The sequence below is a fragment of the Cibotium barometz genome, chromosome 45 (assembly GCF_041138505.1).
Source record: "Cibotium barometz isolate CiBa-2024 chromosome 45, ASM4113850v1, whole genome shotgun sequence".
Classification (NCBI taxonomy): domain Eukaryota; kingdom Viridiplantae; phylum Streptophyta; class Polypodiopsida; order Cyatheales; family Cibotiaceae; genus Cibotium; species Cibotium barometz.
In genome coordinates this window covers 29,817,083-29,840,199 of record NC_141090.1, presented here as the reverse complement: position 1 = coordinate 29,840,199, position 23,117 = coordinate 29,817,083, and the positions used below count along the sequence as shown (strand labels likewise).

The window sequence follows — 23,117 nt, the reverse complement described above, 5'->3', positions numbered from 1 at the left end:
CTTGAGCAAATTTCAAATTTTGAATATTGCACCGCTTGTTATTGCAGCGCGCTGCATTAACTTATTGCATTAGAGAAGACTGGAATTTGCACATACTGTTCAACAACACTACACAAAGCCAAAAATCAATAACCAGTTCAAGTCCAAGACCAACAACCCAAGGCACTGCATTAGGTTAATGCAACGCGCTGCATTAAATTATTGCATCAGGGATTGTACTCTTCATCAGGAGGACTACACTTTCACCTGGAACCAGTTGACTTGAGCATCAGTGCTGCATTAGCCCAGACCAGTCAGGGCACTGCATTAACATTATTGCAACGTGCTGCAATAATTTCTTGCACCATAGTCAGTGACACTACAAGGCTAAACAGATTGATAGCAGGCCCCATTCACCCTGAACCTTGAAGTTATACATGCACCTTAGGTCCAGACGCATCTTAGGATATGAAGTTGCTCCAGAAGACAGCACATCCAACGTAGACTTAGAGGCCATCTTAGGCCCGAGTTTATCTGCTAGAGAGAGGTCTTCTTTGAATAGTACTTCATCTATACTAGGACCACTCTTCAAATATGAGTCAAGTACAGACGAAACACTAAGCATGGAGGATAATGCACAGAACCAAAATGATATTCACATATCCATTGCTCCAATTTCAGGGACTCAGTCCCCAACACAATTAACATCCAATAGGATCTATGAAGGTATAACCAACTTCTTTGGATAGTTTGACCCACGAGCACAACTTTTCAATAACACAGTCTAAGACATAAACCCGTTTGCTTGTGCCAGCACAGTAACCTCAGGACCACTTATCGTTATGAAACACACGACAAGGGTGATGACACCACCCTCTAAAATCGATCTATGTTCTCATAACCTACATGTTGAAGACGGACCCGTCTTTCAATTTGATGTGGAAGCATGACCATCTGAACCACGGGGGACCCCAATTCCAAGTTAGACCTCAAATCCCACGACCCCCAACCACGACATTGGCTTATCAAGGGCCAACACCTAGGTTCAACCCAGTGTCAATGGGACCAACATTCACTCTGACTCATCCAACGATGAATCCACAGCATGAAGCACCAAGTACATCATATTAAGCGGATCCCAACATGAGACAATATCCAAGACCGGTCCCATCACAACAATCGTATGGCTCCCAACAACCACCAATGCCATATCCACAACCACCTCCTATTCTCATCAGACGGTGTTTTTTGATGAAGCGCTTATGGTGTTAGTGCAGGCTATAGGAAGGGGGCGCCAGTGCCAGCTGCATTCCCTGCAGAGCTAGAGATAATCATTGGTCTAAAAATAGGTCCATAGCCATTGCCAAGTTAATTGCAAAATTCCAAGGAGAGGGTGACCCAATCACCTACGTGGAATGCTTCGAGCAAGTTTGTGCCGCCTTCGAAGATGTCTCCCGATGGTGATAAAATTGGAGCCTTTGGAATTCAATTGGATGGCAAGGTAGGCATGTGGTATCGAGCGCTTAATCCCAAGAAGAAGGATACATGGAATACCTTAAGTGGGTCATTCATCTTGGAGTATTCTCCAAAAGGTCTGATATGGAGCCCTATGAATCAACTATACAGGAAAAATGGGGAAGACTGCCCATGGAGAAGACCTCATTGATAGTCAAGTTGGCTGATGGAACCACTACAAGACCAGTTGGTGTGGTGAAGGACTTAAAGATCACAACCTTTAGCATCACCTACCACATCTAGTTTGTAGTCATGGACTTCAAGAACCCAATTGACTCTTATGACATAATCCTAGGGAGACCATTTCTGAGATCAGCAGGGATAGTGCATGATTGGTCATCAAATATGATATTTCTCAGAAAGGATACTTTAGTGACGAAGGTGGACCTGACGATGTGGGAATCTTGTCCACTAGGTGGCAACTTGTTTGCTGTTGAATCAGAAATGACAACTAGAATAACAATTGTTAATCAGTTTGAAGCTGAGATTGAGAAAATAATGGGAGGAGATGCTGATGAAACATGGTATGCACCTCTACCTAAACTCGAGTATTCACACAATTGGATGCATTTACTTGCAACCATCAATATACTTGAAAAAAGAGGAGCTCATTTGGTTCAAGATGAGTGCTTCGGAGGGTACCATAGTCTCTCAACAAGAAGCAAAAGAAGAGAGGTGAAGGAAAAGTCCAAAAGGATGATCTTGTACAAGGGCACCCTCGTGGATGAAGGCCTAGGGGACGAAGAACCAGAAATTGAACCAGCAAGAATTACCTTAAACCTGAAGATCACCAATGATACAACCTTTGGGTTGGAGGCATTGCTAGATCTAGGTGCGAGCCAATCATTTGAAGCTTGGCAAACCCTACCAAAAGGAAGCATGGTCCCAACCAATGCGACAGTTAGAGTGCTAAATGGCACACGAACGAAACCCATAGGCCATGTGACTCTAGACATAGCCATTACTAAAAATGTGTTGCAGGTACATTTTTATGTGCTGCCTGCAAGATCAATGGAGGAACATGTGGTCCTTGGATGCACGTGGTGCTATTTGACCAACTGTTAGATCGATTGGCATGCACGACAAGCTAGAATGGTGTATAAAGGGCATGCAACCCAGGTACCATTGCTACAGGGAGAGTTACAGATGCCGTCTTCCACACAAAACAATAGTGATATCACTATTGAAAAAGGTAAAGGTAAAACTATCCTACTAAAAAGCCTCTCAATCTCCAAACCTCACACCTACATCCTCGACTACACCACTCCAGACTCCACAACCTCGCCCAAAACCAACACCTTATCCACACAAACTAATGACAAGGTGGGTTCCCACCAAATTGCTACATGCCTAAGGATACTTCCAAGGAGAAAAAAGTGTATGGATACCCTGTGAACCTTGACATCAAAAGCCAACACTTTTGCTCTATCCGAAACCTCGACAATCCAGGGCCAAGAGAGCTCAATGAAGGAAAAGAACACATCAACAATGGGTGCCAGTTATGCTATTGAAAGGCCAAGGTTTTTACCATGGTAATAACCAACTTAAGGTGCCCAAGCAAAGAAAGGCGACTATCACAGAAACATCAAATGTAGTCGCGCCACAACCACAAGCACCACAGAAGACCAAGATGGTATGTGTACGAAAGACAAATGAACCCACAAAAGAACCATGCCCATCACCAACAACAGCTGTACTGCGAAAAAGAGTAGAATAACAACAAGAGGCTATTGAGTCTCGCCGTGTCGATATAATGTTGTGTCAGCATGGGCTGGTGGTACTCGAACTCAGGTTCCTCTTGTGGTTCTTCCTATATGATAGGTTCCTCTTGAACCTTTGCCTTGCCTCTTTCTTTTTCTTTCCCCTTCCTTGCTTCCTCCACAGCCTTCTCTCACCGGTGTTGTTCGATTTCTTTCCACTGCCTAGCTGCCTCTTCTTCCTGTTGTTTCCTTAATTCTTCGGCCGCTTCTACCATGCTTTATTCCTTTCCCTTGCTCCTTGTGGTCATTCTAGCAATGGGGTCCACCCTCAGCTTCTTTGGCTCCGGCTCGGGCGCTAACTCCTATAGTTCCACCTTGCTTTTATCTGCGAACCCAAAATTCTTTTTATCCAACCTCCAGGCTACTAGATGACAGATTAGCGGCATCAACAGCATTGGGTGTTGTGTTGAGCACAAACCTTGTCTAGCTTTTGATAAAAATAATATGCCCAATTCGTCACATGTTGTGCTAGCTTGTGCAATCTTAGTAAGTGATTGGCCAGAATTATGTTGTGGTGATCCGATGGCTCAACCCTTGTGAGTAGGCGTAGAACACGTGCTGCCTTCTGTAGATGTGGAGAAATATCAACAAGCTTTACGCCAGGCTTTCGTAGTTGGCGGCACCTTCAAGCTTGTTGCCTAGCTTTCGTAGGTCCACATAAGGTTACGCAACCACTTCCAGGCCGTAGGCATTCCTTAGGGCGTCCACATTCAGGGTGAGTATCTTCTCCTGCCCATGGTCGGAGATGATCTTCGTTTGTTTGGTGTTTCTATTGTAATTCTTTACAAATTGTACTGCATAATGCATGTCCAGTTTGCAAGGTAGTTTATACCACATTTTGCCTAGACTGCAGGCGTCTAGGTGTGGAACAACCTCTAGGTCTTGAAGGGCCTGGTAACATTCGAAGGTGTGGTAGGTCACCTTGAATCTGGTGGTTGGGTTTAGCATGTCCACTACCATGCCACCCAATTGCTCCACCCATTCCTATCCCAATAGCGAGTGTGTGGTGATTGCGATCCCCCTTTTCGACATGGGGCTAGATGCACTTGTGTCCGAGCTCGCCTTTCTTTTGTGAGGTACTACACTTGCGGTTGATGGTTCCCCTACATCCTGTGGTGCCACTTGTGTGGGTTTGCTCTTTCTCTTCTATCTTTCGGTTGCCTCCTTAGCCGATACTCTGAGGGCCTCTTCAATTTCCCTTGCCTCTTCTTCTGCTGATTGACCAGGAAGGTGGGATTGTGTTTCGGAATGGCCACTAGTGAATTCCGTCTCCTCGTCCTCACTCACGAAGAGAGGTGAAATGATGGAGGATGTAGTCTTCGGTATCGGAAGACATATTGGGAGAGATGTTTTGAGGGGTTGGTGAAGGTTGGGGGTTGATTGTGAGTGTTTGGTGTTCAATTGAAATTTGGCAGCGTACAGTTAGAATCGGTAATTCTTGACTATATAGAATTAATGCAGCGCGCTGCATTAATCGGTTATTGTAGCACCCTGGAAAAAATGGTCCCTGTTGATACTGACAAGTATTCAGTGGTTTCTCTACATCCTTTTGACCATAATCTCTGCTGCAATATCCATACCTTGACCTCCCTTGGACCAATTTGGCACAAGCTGATGCATTAATCCTGTTATTGCAGCGTGGCTGAAATAGATGTATTTTTGACCTACTGTGATGCAACCCAGGGATACTTGTTCTCATACATGCTTATTTGAACATATTTGTGCATGCATATCACTCCCATTGATCAGTTTTCTGTCTATCTCAATCTCCCGATGCATTAATAGGTTAATGCAGCGCCTTGAGTTTTGGCTACACCAATCACCCTTTGCTTCTTGAGTGGTCTCATAGCAATATTAAGAGGCAGTATGTCCATTCTAGATCCTTAGTTGCCCTTCGGTTTGTGGAACTTAGCATGTCAATGCATTAACCAGTAATGCATCAAGATGAACTCACAATGCATACCTGGCTTATATTAGTGATTGGTTGCCTCTTGCATGCTTGATAGATTGGTATGTGACCTGCCTGCCCACTGGATGACATTTGGTAGCAATTTTCATACTCCCAATGCAATGCAGTGTTATTGCAGCGCCCTGAGTTTTGGCTCCTGTTGAGCTGATTTTGGCATTCTGATGCTATAGCCCTTTGATCCCCAATGTGTTTAGTCATCAGAGCAAGTTGTGTTAAAAAATATGGCAAACACCTTCACTAAAATGATGTGTAGGGCACATACCTTGTAACTAGCACTATGCACTAAAGTCATAGATTATGGGCAAATGGATACAAAGGTTATTATGCAATCTTACCATGATGTAAAAGAGTCATTTAGGAGCTCAACATCAGCCAAAGGGGTCGTGATCCCTTGATTAGGTAGCATTGGTGTGATTAGCAAGATTCTAGGGTTGGTGGTCACTTTTAGGTGCTTGAATCTAGGAGGGAAGGTGGAGATGATTTAGATGATGATTAACACCTAATCTTGAGCTTAATCCTCATGTACTTCAGCCTATATAAAGAGGCTCTCATCTATTGAAATCAACACATTTTATTGCCCCTCACTTATGTTGTCATTATGCTCATCATTATGCTAATTGCTTCTTGATTAGTAGCTTAACTTCATCTTCTTCATTTCTATTCAACTATGCAATGGAGCTAGTGTTTGATCCTCCTTAGAATGGTTTTTAACATGGTATCAGAGCTAGGACTAGCCCATGCATTTAGAATCAAGCCCCATCTTATTTGCTTAGCAAGAGATTAGTGAAAATTAGGGTTTCATTAGCTTTTATGGGTTTCCTAGAAAATAGGATCTAGAATAGCAGCTGAGTGGAGGCCTTGGTGCTCACAAACCACGTAACCGTTGCCAAAATCCTTTTTGTGGGCACTTCACCAGCAATATTGCTAAGGGGCATGGCACCTCAATTGCACCATTCATAGCTCCACGTCGCCGGCAACTTCGTTTTCCCCAAAACAGGCACGTTCTTGATAGGCGACCACCAAAAGTATTGTTGCAGCTCACACACATCAAATTGGTCTAATTCCTCTTAGGTGTGGCTTCATTGGAACCTAAACTTACTCCTCCTAAGAGGGTTTTGCAAATGATTGAGTGTGCTTCACACACCAAGCAAAAAACCAGGGTGCTGTCCAGAACTGCCATAGCCAGAAAAGGTACTTTGGTAAATTTGAGATTACTCATTGATTAAGTTGCTTAAGCAAGTTTGTGGGCTCTAAAATCATCTAGACATACTGCTATTCAATGCCCTTGAAGATTTTTAGCTTATTCTTTGTGCAACTCCTTCAAATATTGACTCCAAGTGAGCTCATTTCTCTGCATAGTGAGCAGAATATTCAACTCCACTAATCAATGATTAATCTATCATAATCCTTATCATTTGGTGCAATAAGTGGTTCATACATGTCATTAGGGACTTGCTACATCCCCTTATTATTTGCCCCTTGATTAGGTGTCTCCCTTGCTTCCCACAAATCAATATATTTTCTGGTTTTATCTTTTGGAAAGCATATGCTAAATAACTTGATTTAGCACTATTCTTTGGTCTTAATCTCTCTTGTAAAAGGGTAGACACTGCCTCAATCATCAGAGGTAAGACCCCCTTCATTCCATATCATAATGGCTACCAAGGATTCTCCATCAATGCGCTTTAAAGGTCATGGTTTTCACACATGGCAAACCCGCATCAAGTTAATGCTCATGAAGAAGGGGCTCTTCAACATAGTAAATGGGAATGAGAAGAAGCCAAGGACTCTTGCTGATGTTCCTTGTTGGGAAGTAAGAGATGACAAAGCTCGTGCCATCATCACATTGGAGCTTGATGACACTTACATTCATCATGTGGATGGATGCGAAACTTCCAAGGAAGTTTGGGACCAACTCACAACTCTATTTGGGGCTCGATCTAAAAGTTCAAAGTTTGGTTTGCTCATTGAATTTTTTAAGCTAGAAATGAAGTCTGGCACATCCCTAGCCTCACATTTGAACTACATGAAAGGCCTATTAACACAACATGCAGGAATAGGTCTTAAGATGGATGAAGATGTCTCCATTGGTGTATTACTTAAATCTTTACCTGAAGAATATGACCATGTGGTCACAACCTTGACCAATATGCCAATATCAAAGCTTGTGGACATTGAAGCATCTCTTCTTGAGGAGGAGAGAAAACTAAAGACCAAGCAAATGGAGTCTCCATCGTCATCAACCTTGTCTACTGAAAATGCTTATTATGCAGGATCTAGTAGGTATGGCAAGAACAAAGGCAACTACAACAAGGGCTACAACAACAACAATCTCATTTGTGACTTTTGTCACAAACCTGGCCATGTAGAGAAGAATTGTTTTGCCAAGAAGAAGATGCAACGAGTCTACATCATGGAAGAAGTGCAGCAGGAAGAAGACCAAGAAGAAGAAAAAGATGAAGACAAGGGCCACCATCATGAGGCCCTATCTATGATTAGATCAAATCATTTATTCTAAAGTGCTAAAAGCAAGGGCATGCCCTATACACATGGGTGTCCTCTTCACTCATACATGTAGCCACGTCTTGTCACACTCTTCTAAAGTCGTCCCATACCTCTTTTGTACGCATGACTAAAGCCTCTGAGTTCACATTGGCATAACCTATGTATGGCATTGCTAGTCAGACCACGCTCATGCATGCTATCACTGAGCATTGGGTGGTTAATTAGGCTCATGAGAGTCAGCATGACCAACTGCATCATTGAGTGGATTCAGTGTTTGAGGAGGGGTGTTAAAAAATATGGCAAACACCTTCACTAAAATGATGTGTAGGGCACATACCTTGTAACTAGCACTATGCACTAAAGTCATAGATTATGGGCAAATGGATACAAAGGTTATTATGCAATCTTGTAAAAGAGTCATTTAGGAGCTCAACATCAGCCAAAGGGGTCGTGATCCCTTGATTAGGTAGCATTGGTGTGATTAGCAAGATTCTAGGGTTGGTGGTCACTTTTAGGTGCTTGAATCTAGGAGGGAAGGTGGAGATGATTTAGATGATGATTAACACCTAATCTTGAGCTTAATCCTCATGTACTTCAGCCTATATAAAGAGGCTCTCATCTATTGAAATCAACACATTTTATTGCCCCTCACTTATGTTGTCATTATGCTCATCATTATGCTAATTACTTCTTGATTAGTAGCTTAACTTCATCTTCTTCATTTCTATTCAACTATGCAATGGAGCTAGTGTTTGATTCTCCTTAGAATGGTTTTTAACAAGTTGGAGCTAACTTCGGAGAAGATGGATTATTGCAGCACGCTGCAATAACGTATGTCTTGAAATTCTGCCAACTGGCCTACAGTGATCTTCACAAGTGACTATGGACTTTAGCTGTAGGACTTCCACCCTGTTGACTCAATTAGGGCAGATGTGAGTGCTAGGCGCATGTGGACCCTAGTTAGTGCTTATGCTCTTTGATGAGTGTGCCATGCCCTTAGCACCTATTTTTGTGTACTCACGTTAGCTTGGACTTTGGTTTGACTTCAAAATTGTGAGTGCTTGTGCACGAATGTATCTGCCCTATGTGAGGTATTTTCACTAAGGACCCTAGCGTGTTGGCTGAATTGAATTGTGCCCTAGCTTAAGTTCTGACCTATATCCTATTGATGTTGAGCTAGGCTAGACACTCGGTTAGGGTAAGGTGTTCATGAACCAAGTGGCATACCTTGCGGCGGCTGATTGTTGCAAGTTGGATGGTACCTTTAATTGCGATGTGGTGGCAATCATTGAAGTAGCAAAACTCTTGAACAGAATCGTGGTATCCTTGATGATGTCAGCTTCAGAATGCTCCTCGATTCTTGTATTTTTAGGATGAGGAACATGTTCTTGTGGTTCTACCTCCGTAATGGAAGTAGGTTCTTGTGTGACTGCTCTCGTTCCTGTGCGCCATGTGTTGTTTTTGAGAGGACTGGTTTTACCCATGGTAGGTTCTTGTGTGACTACCTTAGGCCCAATAACCTTTGTGGATTGGTATTCCACTGGCAATAAAGATATAGACATTGATGATGAAGGAATATTGGTGACATCTATCTTCTTTCCCTTGCCTTCATCCCTTGGAGCAGGTTCTTGTGTAGCTACCTTTAAAAGGGTGGGTGATGTGGTCACCTTTCTCCAGGTAGTTTGGCCTCAACTTTAATGCAAATTATGAGGGCAAGGGCTAAAGAGCAGGGCCAAGAGGACAATGCCTTCAAGGCATTAGAAGTTGTGGCGACAACTTTATCTGATAACTACAAGGATGATGCCACATATGAGCAGTACAAAGCTGGACACCCCGATGTGCTTGAACGAGAAAGCAACTTCTTGAAGATCCTTATCCACTTCCAAATGGTGGGGCTGTAGATTTTTGAGAGGAACCAGAATCAGCTGCAACAACTGCAAGCCCGCATCAAAAACCAAGAGGAAGTGGAGAAGGCCTTGGAAGTGTCCTTAACCAAGGAAAGGGTGCTCCAGCATCAAGTACAGGAACTCGACTGACAGCTTAAAGAATCCCAAGAAGAAAGCAAAAGGGCCAAGGAGGCAGATGCGACCACAATATGCAAGCTACAAGAAGAAAAGGAAGAGTTAGTAAGAACCAAGGAGATGATTACCCAAGAGCACATCCAGCAAGCATACCAGATGAATCTATATTTTCACTGCAGAACAAAGGAACTGGAGGGTGCATATCAACAAAAAGAACAACTACTCAAGCAGAAGGAGCAACAAATCCGTGAGTTGGAAGAAGTACCAAAAATTCAAGTCTCACCTGGAGACTAAGCATAGGATGATAATGGCAGCTTCGTCAAACATAGTAAGTTTAGCTCTGGAAAACCAGACGATTGAGCAGATGTTGACTTACTGTTACCATATTATAGTAGTGATGTGTGTGAACACACTTAGGACCGCCGGGGCACTTTTTCCCTCACTAGGAGGTTTTTTCCCCCGTGCATTGTATATACGCCCATTATCTTCTAGGGCTTGTGATCTTTCATTTTTGGCACTCATAATACACTACTGTGTTGTGCTCAAGCTTCCTCATCTTCTTGAAGTTGTGTGTGCATTCCTGCAACCCTAATTCCAACAATTGGTATCAGAGCAGGCTTCCTCCTCCCGGGCAGCATCACCGGCACCTGCCGCTTCATCTACTCCGATTGCGACGAGGTTTCACGAGCGTCTGCAGGTTAGTATATGCCGTGGGATAGCCCGTAGGGCTGGTTCGTTTCAGAATTTTGATCTGAAGTCATTTCGCCCTCCGTTTTTGCATTCCAAGTACTGCGCAGGCAAAATCGTCCTACTGTGCAGATTTTCTGTCAAGATTAAAATCTGCAGGACAGGTGCCCATTCGTCTGTTTTGGGCTGTGCTACATAGCACAGGTCGATTTTATACAGGTTTACCTCTTGCAGACAGCATTTACATCTAGTAGTACAGTCATTGGCCATGGCTGACAACAATGATGTATTCCGCATGTTGGCTGCTGAGGATAAGTTGGATGGCACCAACTATCCATTGTGGGCATATATGATGCGACATGTATTGGTAGCAAAGGGGTTATGGAACATTGTGCAGGGTATTGATGCACGTCCTATTGTGGCTGGGAATGCTGCAAACACATCAGAAACAGGTACTGTTGATGATGGTGCAGGCACAAGTGTTGTAGCAGCTGTTCGAGAACCACCACTTTCAGCAGAGCAGATTCGTTGGGATGGTAGAGATGCGCAGGCTCATGCCTTGATTGCGCTGTCTGTCAAACGTACCATTATCCCACATATTCGCTCCTGCAGGACTTCTAAGGATGCTTGGGATGTACTTGCCACATTGTATCAGGCAAGAAATGAGGCTCGTGTTGCTTACCTCCGAAAACAGTTGGAGAGTGAGCATATGAACGAAGGTGATTCTATGGATAGCTTTTTGACAAAGATCAAGGATTTCAAAGAGCAGCTCATTTCTGCAGATGAAATCCTGTCAGACAGTTCACTTGTGCAGACTGTTTTGAATGGTCTACCAGATTCTTATCAGGGTTTTGCTTCCACTCTTCGCTTGATGATGAAAGGCAATCCCAATGCCTTATCATTTGAGGAGTTAGTTTCTGTTTTGCTGCAAGAAGACCAGTCAAGGCAAAACAGGAATATTATGCGTGTCGCAGATCAAGCTTTCGTTGCTAGTCAGAGAAGCGGGAAAGGTAAAGCTGGCTTTTCTTCTAGTAAGCAGAAATCTGCAAATGCTGCGCAACCAAAGAAGGAAGACAAAGATGAGAAGAAGGGTGACAAACAGAAGACATTTTGCAAGTACTGTAAGGGAAATGATCATGTCATCAAAGCGTGTCCTAAGCTGGCTGCGAAAGAGGCTAAGAAGAAAGAGGCTGGTATGGCTGTTGCAGATGCCTCTCCTTCTAACAATGAATCTGCTAATGTTGTGCTAGATACAGAATGGGCATTCAATGCGCAGTGCAGTTATGACCCATCTTTGCATGACACATGTATGTCTGCAGTAGATTCAGATGTATGGTACTTTGACAGTGGTGCCACTAAGCATATCACCTCGCAGCGCAGTTTATTCACTTTCCTTGAGTCTGCTCCCACAGGGAATACTGTCACTTGTGCCAATAACTCCTCTTATCCCGTTGAAGGAGTTGGACAGATTGTGCTGAATGTTGCAAATGGCAACACCTTTACACTTTTTGATGCATTGTATGTGCCAGGGATCAAAAAGAATCTGCTGTCAGTCTCCGCATTTGCCAAAACAGGTTTGGTTGTAAAATTTGTGGATGACAGATGTACTGTTCATGATCTCTCTTGTGGTGACATCATTGTAGCATCTGGTTCACTATGTCGAGGGCTGTATAAGCTCAATATGGATGGCAAATGTGTAGAGGATTCAGCATGTGCTATTATGGATACGCAGGCTATTTCAGATGCAAAACTGTGGCATGCACGTTTTGGTCATCTGAATTTTGCAAGTTTGCTGCGCCTGCAGAAATCTGAAATGGTGTCTTCTTTGCCTAAGCTTGAGGCACCTGTCAAGCATGTTTGTGAGGGCTGCATATTGGGTAAAATGCAGCGTGCTTCCTTTCCCAAAGATGGATCAGTGAGAGCTGAACGCAGATTGCAGCTTGTTCACAGTGATGTTTGTGGTCCCATGCAAACTCCATCATTTGGAAACTACCTTTACTTCGTGACTTTCATTGATGATTTTACCAGGCATGCATGGGTATATCCTTTGAAGGCAAAGTCCGAAGTGTTTTTGTGCTTCAAACAGTTTTTGGTTATGGCTGAAAATGTGTCAGAAACTAAGATGGGCACCCTCCGTTCAGATCGAGGGGGGGAGTATATGTCTACAGAATTTAATGCATTTCTAGCTGAGCGTGGGATAAAACACCAATGTACAGTGCCGTATACACCACAGCAAAATGGTGTGGCTGAGAGAAAAAACAGGTCTCTCATGGAAATGGCAAGATGTATGGTTAAGAGTCAAAGTCTACCACATGGTTTTTGGCTTGAGGCTGTCATGTGTGCCACTTATGTACTAAACAGGTGTCCCACCAAAGCATTACAGGTTGTCACTCCATATGAGGCTTGGCATAGCCGCAAGCCATCTGTTGGCCATTTACGTGTTTTTGGTTGCCTGGCATATGCATTAGTGCCTGTGCAACATCGCAGAAAATTGGATGACAAAGCTGTCAAATGTATTTTTGTTGGATATAGTGCTGAGAGCAAAGGCTATCGTTTGTATCATCCACAGACAAAGCGCATTTTGGTTAGCCGTGATGTTGTATTTGTGGAAGATGCAGTTCAGCCCTTGGTTTCATGTACTAAGGAGACAGATATCAGCTCACGTGATGTCTATGATACATTGTTGTCTCTTTTCAGTGGTGCACAGTCAAGTGCAATACCTCATGAGGCAGTTTTTCAGCCTATGCAGGTTTTAAATGATGGCACAGATCAGCCTATATCTGATGCAGATGTGCATGATGCAGTTGAGGATGAGAGACAAGAGATTGAGGGCTCTAGGAACATGCCTAGATGGCTGGTGCAGACTTTGCGTGACAGCAAGTTGGATGCCCCTTTGTCTAGTCGCACTCGTTCTGGCTCTCATGGTGCCTCTTATGCGTCAGATTGTTATGCATTGGCTGTTTCTAGTATGTGCGATGAAAGTGAGCCTGTTTCATTTGATGAGGCACAAAGTTCAGAAAATTGGATGGCTGCTATGCAAGCAGAATACGATGCTATTATGAAGAATAGTACATGGTCTTTATGTGACTTGCCCCCTGGCAAGAAGGCCATTGGCACTAAGTGGGTATACAAATTGAAGCGTAAGCCTGATGGCACAGTGGATCGCCATAAGGCTAGGCTTGTTGCAAAAGGTTATGCTCAAGAGAAGGGCATTGATTTTGATGAGACTTTTGCTCCCACATGTCGTATGACCACTGTTCATAGCATCTGTGCATTAGCAGCTCATAATGGTTGGAATGTACATCAGCTGGACATAAAGACTGCGTTCTTAAATGGAGATTTGCATGAGGAGGTGTATGTATCGCAGCCTCGTGGTTTTGTTCAAAGAGGGCAGGAAAACAAAGTGTGCAGGTTAAAAAAGGCTTTATATGGTTTAAAGCAAGCTCCACGAGCTTGGTATGAAAAAATACATGCATATTTGACTGCACATGGGTTTCAGAATAGTCCAACAGAAAGCACTTTGTATGTTAAACGTGTGGATGGTGTACATCTAATCATTGCTCTCTATGTCGATGACATGCTGCTCACAGGACCAAATGAGAGTCATATTGCTGATTTTAAGGCTGATTTGAATGCCTCTTTTGAGATGTCAGATTTGGGGCATTTGCATCATTATTTGGGAATACAATTTAAGCAGTGTGATGGAGGTATTGCTTTGTGTCAGACAAAGTATATTGAAACATTGTTGCGGAGATTTGGCCTTGAAGACTGCAAGCCTATTGCTACTCCAATAAAGACAGGTTTGAAGTTGAGTCTTCATGATGCTGGAGATCACTTTGATGTCACACTCTATCAGACAGCTGTTGGTTGCCTCATTTATGTATGCATTACGAGGCCAGACATTCAGTTTGCAGTCTCACAGGTGAGCAGATTTATGCATAGCCCAGGCATTAAGCATTGGCAGGCAGTGAAGCGTATCTTTCGCTATTTGAGTGGTACTCGGCATCTTGGGTTGTTTTATCCCAAGGGGGGATCATTGCCGCCAGATTTACATGTTTTTTCAGATTCTGACTGGGCTGGTTGTTATGACACACGCGTGTCCACGAGTGGTTTTTGCTTCATGCTTGGAAGCTCATGCATATCATGGTTGAGCAAGAAGCAGCCTACTGTGGCCACTTCTAGTTGTGAAGCTGAGTACAGGGCAGCTTTCACAGCTACGGTTGAGTGTGTGTGGCTCAGACGCCTTATGGCTGATTTGGGTGTTGGGCAGCCATCTGCCACCACCATCTTCACTGACAGTCAGAGCGCATTGGCAGTTGCGCGGAACCCAGTGTTCCATGCTCGTACGAAGCACATTGAGGTGCACTACCATTATGTCAGGGAGAGACTCTCTGCAGGAGAGATCAGTTTGGCTTATGTGCCAACACAGGATAACCTTGCAGACCTTTTCACAAAGGCTCTGCCTCGTGAGAAGTTCGAAGCTTTTCGCAAAGCTTTGGGCTTACTCCCTTTTGTGGATTCGTCCACATAGCTAGACACTTCCCTATACATGAGTGCTAGCTCTTGTTCACCGCATCACTCCAGGGGGGATTTGTTACCATATTATAGTAGTGATGTGTGTGAACACACTTAGGACCGCCGGGGCACTTTTTCCCTCACTAGGAGGTTTTTTCCCCCGTGCATTGTATATACGCCCATTATCTTCTAGGGCTTGTGATCTTTCATTTTTGGCACTCATAATACACTACTGTGTTGTGCTCAAGCTTCCTCATCTTCTTGAAGTTGTGTGTGCATTCCTGCAACCCTAATTCCAACACTTACTACTTCAATACCATTATCACCTCATCTGTACAATATTCTATTGATCTCACTCAGCCCCTTCCCCCTCTCCAATTCACCACCCTACTAGAAAAACACACCTACTACACCCACCCGATTTTTGCCATGTCTTTTTTCCGAGGTGACCTATGCTTCGAGGATCAAACCAAGATCTATCAGCTGCCTATCCACCCCATAGTCCTCAACTTTCATCAATGGTGCCATTGTCTTCAGGAATCCAATGATTTCGCACCCTTTGAACCTGTTATGGAGCTATCCAAGCCTGCTGACTTGCCGGAATACCCTTATCTGCAAGATCAGATTTTTGAAAGTCAACTTTGGATGCAAACACAAGGGTGGATAGAGGCAAGGAGGTGTTACCAGTTTTTGCTCAATTAAGGGGTAACGCAGTACAATCCTATCGGCATTATCATATTGTACAACCGTGTATACGAGTGCCTTAGCACGATGTACACGGATTATACACCAATAAATATGACACCTTGCACATAGCATACAAGTAGGGCCAAACCCTCGAAGTGCAGCAAGTGGAATGGGTAATTTTTGCAGCTCTATAGCCCCGACCCGAGGACCTCAGCACCCTACCTACCCATCAACCCAAGGTAGCACCCGAAGCCCTCCACACATACCTTGTAAAATACATCCCTCCCTACCTCTTCACTACCCTCACCAGTCCCTCAAGTCCAAAACCACCATCACCTCAACAGCCCGACCCAAAAGGCAAGCAAAGGGAGGAGCCAGCAACAAGCTAGGAAGCTCACGATGCAAGGGATATCCACACTCTTGTACAATAGATGTTGAAACCCCTCGTCGATAATGTTGAAGCCGCTCCGGCCCCCGCCACATTATTTCCAGAGCAACCAGTGGAATTCCCTACTGAAGTAGACGAAGATGACACCGCCACTCCGCAGCCACCACCACCGCCGCCAAAAGAGTGGACAGAGTCGGTGAACACCTTCCAAGATGTACAAACTCAAGCTGATCTATGTACATGGATAGGGGAGATGCAAAAGCAAGGGCTGCAGATGATTGACATAATGGATGTCCGGACCCTCACCAAATTCATCAACACCATGATGTGGTGTTGGGCGGATGATCATCCTCGATGCGAGGATGATCATGCGGTGGATACAAAATGCCCCATACTAGCTAGTTCCCACTGACAGAGCAGCAAATGGGTGTCCAACCAAAGTGGCGAGTCCGCTTGCTATAGGAAATCCTTCTTGCATGGAGCTTGTACTGCAATGCTCACAGGTTCAAACGCATCGATCCCACATTCATGCCCATGACAAGAAGGTGGAGCTGGATGACATTCAAGGACTTGCACAAGCAAGATCCTAATGTGGTTTATAACTTCCCAAAATTCAATCTTACACCTATAGCCACGTTAGCAAGCTTAGCCTAGCAATTGCGGGACTGGAACCAAAGGAACCAAAATGTACCAGATCCAGCATTTGTTGCGGCAAGCCATTTCAATAGGCTAATCATACTACTCCTAGACACCATGCCTCAGCAATCACCTACCCTAGAGGAATAGGAGCTGGGACTGCGGCATGAGATCAACTTCAACCCCAACATCGGGCCGGACTTGAAGTAGATCTGCCGCTTGTATATTAGAGTCCACAACTTGCACGCCTGCCATATCTGAACCTTTGAAGATACGGTAGATACTCATTTTTAGCCACCACATCGGTACTTCATGGGACTCTCCAAGAAGTTATTTGCCAGACATGCTTTAATTAAAGCATGTATGACAACTAACGTTCTCAAGCCATCCCAATTTTGATAAATTCCAAGGATGGAATTTAGAGTAGAAAGGGGGGCATGTTACGCAAGTAGCATCCTCTATTTTGGCAAAGCATTGTATTATGATTCATTATGCAAACCATTGTATTCTGATTCATCATAGGCCGTGGGCCAATAGTGCCAAATAAGGGCTAGAAAGCTAGGCAAGGATTTAGGGTTAAACCTCCCTTCAAAAGGTCTATGTATAAAAGCCAAGAATGTTGACTTGGTCTTAATTCTTCCTATTGCTTGAGTTGTGGAATAGAGAGTAAGTTTTCTTCATTCTTGTGTTGGTGTCCATTTGCTTCTTTCTTTTACTCTTGTTATCGTTGCTATGACTATGATCGATTCCCCCTTCACCATGCCCACATTTCCCTTCTCTTCTTCTCATTCCCCTCCCCCTTACGATCGTCTAGCAACTCGGATTGAATCCAAGGACGGTGTCTGTGACAACATCGCACAATCACATACGAATCAGCTCCCACAAGGAAGTTGCTTGGAGGATGAGCTCTCCAAAGCAGCTCGGTTGAAGATCCCCACGACATGTTAGTCTCCATCGAAGGCTTAACAACATGACAAATTGAGTAGTATTTTTAATTTGCTCAAAGTAGTGTAAGATGTCTTTTGACTTGATAGACAAATTTACAAGTTGTAAACTTGTTAATGGGTCAAAAACAAAGCCTCCTCTACTTGGCTAGCTTGCAAATCCTTCAATAATGCCCTGCAAAACCAAATCATCACGTTCAGTACGTGTCCTAAGTGATACATACCTTAAGCTCATGTAAACCACACAATCATTAATTTCTCTTTTCTTAGACCTAAGCATATATATATATATATATATATATATATATATATATATATATATGTATGTATGTATGTATGTATGTATGTATGTATGTATCTTGGGGTGCAATATCGAGGTAGTCCTCTTACTCTACAGATATGGAGAATTATATGGATTGAAATCTCATGACTAGTACGAGATGCTCCAAGTAAGTATATATGAATTTCGATGGTGGCTTTTTCCTTCCAAGATTCAGGATATCTTTGCTCTCATAGCTCAACTAACCACAATTCGCAGTGTTTTGGCATTAGCAGCACAGGAAAGTTAGACCGTGTTTTAGATGGATGTAAAATCCGCCTTTTTGAATGGAGATCTCAAAGAGGAGGTATATGTGGAACAACCACCAGAATTTGTGATCCCTGGTTCAGAAGATAAAGCTTGTAAACTGAAGAAGGCACTTTATGGACTGAAACAGGCCCCACAAGCATGGTACCAGCGGATTGATGCCTACTTTCTATGAAACGGGTTCAGGAGGAGCGCATCTGATGCAAATTTGTATATATACAGAGAACGAGGCAGGTGTATGATCGTGGTCCTTTATGTGGACGACCTTGTCATAACAAGGAACCATGAAGAGAAGATCTCGTAGACAAAGCAGATGCTAGGAAGAGAGTTTGAAATGACAGACCTCGGACTGATGCATTTCTGTTTGGGGATTGAAGTTTGGTAGGAGCCAAAATAGATCTTCATCTCACATTTGAAGTATGCTAGAGATATTGAAGGCATTTGGCATGGCTAAGTGCAAGACAGTTGGCACCCCTATGGAGGTTGACATAAAGCTCTCAAAAGAGGATTCATCACCATTGGTGGATGAAGTGAAGTACAGACGTCTTGTGGGCAATTTGATTTACTTGTGCAACACGCGGCCGGACATCAGTTTTGCAACTGGTGTAATAAGCAGGTTTTCCAATAAGCCCCGGGAGAATCCTTGGAGGGTAGGGATGCGGGTGCTAAAATACATCAAAGGCACACTTGATTATGGCATCACCTATATGAAGGGCAATACCTTGAATGGATTTTGTGAGTTAGATTGGGCAGGAGACGTGGATAGTAGGAGATCAATGATAGGTTACTGTTTCTCACTTGGATCTAGAGTTGTGTCATGGGTCAGCAAGAAGCAGCCTATAATTGCTCTCTCTTCTACCGAGGTTGAGTACGAATCAGCATGTTTTGCTTCTTGTGAGGTAGTGTGGTTGAGGAGGATTTTAGGGGACATGGGTGCAATGCAGAACAAGCCTATGCAGGTATCATGTGACAATCAGAGTTGCATGGCAATTACCAAGAACCTTGTGTTCCATGCGCACAAAACACATTGAGATTCAATATCACTTTTTACGCGAGCTCATCATGGATGGAGGGGTTGACTTGTTGTAATTAGACCGGCCGACCAGAGTTGGATGTGGTAGCACTAGAGGCAAGGGGAGCTAGAGAGGCCGTGGTAGAGTGCAAATAATCAATGATGCAAGTAGCAGTATTGAATGCTATTATTGTGGAAAACCAGGCCATATGAAGGACTATTGTAAAAGGCATAATGATTTGAAAAATGGAAAGTTGCAGCAAGGCAACTATGCATCATCAAGTGATGATAGAAGTGAGCAATTGTTTGTTATGCATCATATGCTCAGTTCAGCTATGACAGGAGAAAGTACTTGTTGAAATAATGTCTGATACGTTGATTCAGGAGCCTCTAACCACATGACTAGCCATGCTGAAAGAAAGAAAGAAAGAAAGTGTATTAAAGTCTTTGGGAGACCGTGAAGGTCTATGAGACTAAAGATAGCTGATACAATGGGCATTACGGCAAGTGTTGCATAGCCTCTGCTGATCCGAGCCTGCATAGCTGGGCGCATTGTGAAGATCGGTCATGAGAAAATAACTCCCAGATATGTGTAGAGCCAACTATCTCAATGGGGTCATCGGCGAAAAAGAACTGCTCTCGGTGCATAGCAAGCCAGGAGGTGTTGAAGATCATTACCTTGATTTCCTAAGGTTGACCTACAAGTTGTGAGTATCACAGAACATCTGAAGTGCATCTAAGCGTTGCTGAAGGCCAGCCGCGGAGGATGATAGTAGCACTACATTGTCTGCATACAAGAGAACCTCGATGACAGCCTCTGCTAGAGAGCAACCTGCACCTCCTAGTGTCCTGATGGTGTCGTCGATGTAGAGGCCAAACAGAGTCGGTGACAAGGGACATCCCTGTTTGATTGCTATTATGCTGGTGATTTAGCCGATCTGGACCCATCACACTCACATACAGAGCTACTACTGCCCAAATAACCTCTGAGTCGTAGCCCAGCTCCTGTAGTCGTCTGATGAGGCAGGCTCGGGGAACTGTGTTGAATGCCTTGCGGAAATCTACAAAGCAACAATATACCCTCTGTCTCCTGTGCCTAGCCTCCTCAATAATACTCCGGAGGGTGAGGATGTGGTCATATGTTGAATGCCTGCCCAGTTGCTCTGAGCCCTCGTGCCTCGACACTGGTGCTGACCTCGCCATCTAAGACTAATGTGTAGATCTTGGACATAACATGCCCAATCATGATGGCTCTGTAGTTTTTGGGGTCCATGGGATCTCGTGCTTTGTCAATGGGTGTAACGGTGTTCAGGATATAGGTCCTGGGAAACCTGTGGCAGATGGCTTCATTGCACAGGGTGGCCAAGGTTTTGATGCCATAGGCAACAAACTCAGTGCATAGGCCCTCATGATCCTTTGCTCGGCCGTTATGAAGCGTCTAGATCCGACTCTTCATGGTCAGACTCCCCCACCACGGTTAGCTCCTAGAGCTCTACCCCTAGAGTTCTAAGCCGGCATCGGTTCCTTTCCTGCCTATCTGGATATCAGTATCTTCTTCCTCCAAAAGGGGGCGGAGGGTAAGGTGTCCGCCCTCTCCCCCCATGACGGTCCTAGCCACTCTTTCACACTTACTAGTGACGGGACAGAGCAGTGGATGGATGAGAGTGTATGAGAGACCATTCGCACTCAGTCCCAGGAGCAGGTTCAGAGTTGAGCAACCAACCTTCTTCGGCAGCAGTGGTAGGAAGGGGACGTCCGTTTGAGATGGCACCGCAGCGCCAAGCGTTTCCGTTTGATGGTCATTATTCGACCACCCTTGGACTGGATCTACTCGGAAGGGGTTCGTCCTTGGAGGACCTCAGAGGTAGCGAGCTTCTACAACATTTCACTGGTAGAGGCTTCGAGTTGGCTAGAGAAAGCCTATCATCATGGGATGAAGGGACTCTCACCTCTGTTGAAGGTTTTAGAGGATGGGATGGATGAGCTGGCCTCTCCCCCTAAACCTTCACAGAAGCCCCTTGATCTGCACACAGGACACCCACCGACGACCTCGACATCGACTGCGAGTAGACAACTGTTTGTGGACCATCGTTCCTCATCATGAGTATACGCATCATTTCTTGGAACATCAATGGGTTCCACTCTTTCGGAACCCGTGGTCAAGGAAGATGATCCTGAGACAGGAGCTTCAGCCAGCGCTGGTGGGGCAAGTGGACGTGCTCCTGCTACAGGAACGCAAGCTTTCGGCCTCACAGACCAGTAGGTGTGGGAAGGTCCTCGCAGGACGCTCACACACCTACTGGGAGTCCTCGATTGGCGAGCAGGGGAGGAGCGGAGGTGTCAGCACCTCCATCGGCTCTCCGCTCCTGCAGCACGTTTGCGGGCATGGCACTTTAGTCCCAAGTCGAGCTCTTTGGGTGGGCTTAGATATTGAGGGATCCGGGATTGGAATTTTCAATATCTACGCCCCGACTGATTTGAGACGGAGAGCCGCTTTTTGGAGCACTTTGACAGGGTCGGTTCTAGAGATGGACTCTTGGATAGTTGGAGGGGGCTTCAACAACCTTGAGGCGCTAGAGGATCAGCAGGGACGGGGCCCAGATTTTGCCGGCATCGCTCATGCGGAGCAGTCGGAGTGGGAGTGCTTTCTCTTTGCGGTAGGAGGGAGGGACAGTTGGAGAGAGCCCTTCTTCGGCAGATGGCCAGGGAGCCTGGACTTCTCATGGGGGTACAGGAGGGAGGGCGGCAGATTCTTGGAGCGGTTGGATCGCTTCTATGTCAGTAATTGGGCGATAGGCAGAGGTGGAGCATCAGGGGTAGTTCCAAGGACGACACTCTCTGATCATGCCTCTGTCATCCTATCATTGGACACAGCTACTCACTCCCTACCCCCCCGCTCTTGCAGGATCCCAGACTCCATCTACGCCAGGGCGGAGGTTCACAGCAGGACAGTGGATGGGGAGTGGGACCCCATGGGGGATCTGGCGGCGCAGGTGTCGCAGGCTCTTGCCGAGTCTAGCAGCATCTGCTAGGAGGCGGCGGTTTGGGTCAGGCAGCAGTGGTGGGCGAAGGAGAGGGGCCTCAGGACAGACCTCGCCTCGATTCAGCGTATGCAGCAGTCCTCTCTAGGTTCAGAGGAGCTCAGGCTTCAGGAGGTTAGGGCTTGTGCCATGCTGGAGGAGATCACGTAGAGACGATCAGAGTTCTCGTTCCACGCTTCCAAGTCCTTTTGGGCTAGGAAAGGTGACCGGATGTGCAGAGAGTTCTTCAGGACTCATGGCCAGAGGTCAGCAGGGGAGCATATCCGCTCTCTCAGGGCGCATGATGGCAACATCAGGACAGGTTCTGAGGAGGTCATGGACTTGGCAACAGACTATTACAGGACGCTTTTCCAGTAGGAACCTCCAGACCCTCGAGCTCGCCACTGCAGGGAGGAGGTGTGGAGACACATACCGACACTTGTGCAGCCCAGCATGAGAGAGGCCCTTCTCGCCCCGTTCACAGTCACAGAGATGCAGGACGCAGTGAGAGACAGAGATGGGCAGAAATGCCCAGGTGAGGACGGGCTGTCCAGAGCATTCTTCACCACATTTTGGGAGCAGGTCCACCAGTCCCTACTTGCAGCATTCCAGTAGATCTTCTTCAGCGGGCAGATGCCAGAGAGCCTCGCGTCAGGACTGATCAGCCTCCTCCCCAAAGGGAGAGACCAACAGGAGATCAGGTAGTGGCGCCCTATCACCCTCCTCCCCACAGCCTACAAAATCCTCGCCAAGATGATTAGTGGCCGCATCCGCCCCCTCTTACCTGATCTGATCCACGATACACAGACTGGATTTGTCCAGGATCGCAGCATTCTGGATAATATCTTCACATTTTCAGAGGCGACAGAGTGGGCTCAGCACAGTGGGCAGCA

At 45.3% G+C, this 23,117-nt stretch overlaps 1 pseudogene; it reads left to right on the top strand.

The window, feature by feature from the left end:
• Positions 1–18,638: 18,638 nt before the first annotated feature.
• Positions 18,639–20,606, top strand: LOC147612628 (secreted RxLR effector protein 161 pseudogene; annotated as a pseudogene).
• The last annotated feature ends 2,511 nt before the right edge of the window (positions 20,607–23,117 follow it).